The following is a 614-nucleotide window of genomic DNA, read 5'->3' on the forward strand; positions in this document are numbered from 1 at the left end:
CATCAATTACTTACTCATGTAAACCCTAGTAGCTAGTCTAGTATAAATAGGATAAGTTACTATTGTATTAGACATCTTTGGTCTCAGTTTTGTATTATTCTTCATCTTAGGAGGCTATTGATCACATTTAGGGGGCTGGCCATTCGGCCATGCCTGAACCTTTCACTTATGTATTTTCAACAGTGGAGTTTCTGCACACTATAGATTAAGGGTGTGGAGCTCTGCTGTACCTCAAGTTTCAATACAATTATTATCACTTTCTATTCAATTCTCTTCTATTCTTATTCCAAGATATACGCTACACTTAACTTTGATGAATGTGATGATCCGTGACACTCATCATCATTCTCACCTATGAACGCGCGTGACTGACAACCACTTTCGTTCTACTCTAGGCCGGGCGCATATCTCTTAGATTCCCCAATAGATTCTTCGTGATATAAGCTAGATAGATGGTGGCATTCATGAGGATCCGGAAGGTCTAAACCTTGTCTGTGGTATTCCAAGTAGGATTCTGGGATCGAATGACTGTGATGAGCTTCAAACTCCTGAAGGCTGGGCGTGATGACAAGCGCAAAAGAATCAAGGGATTCTATTCCAACCTGATTGAGAAC

The sequence above is a fragment of the Arachis duranensis genome, chromosome 4, assembly GCF_000817695.3.
Source record: "Arachis duranensis cultivar V14167 chromosome 4, aradu.V14167.gnm2.J7QH, whole genome shotgun sequence".
NCBI classification, from domain to species: Eukaryota; Viridiplantae; Streptophyta; class Magnoliopsida; order Fabales; family Fabaceae; genus Arachis; species Arachis duranensis.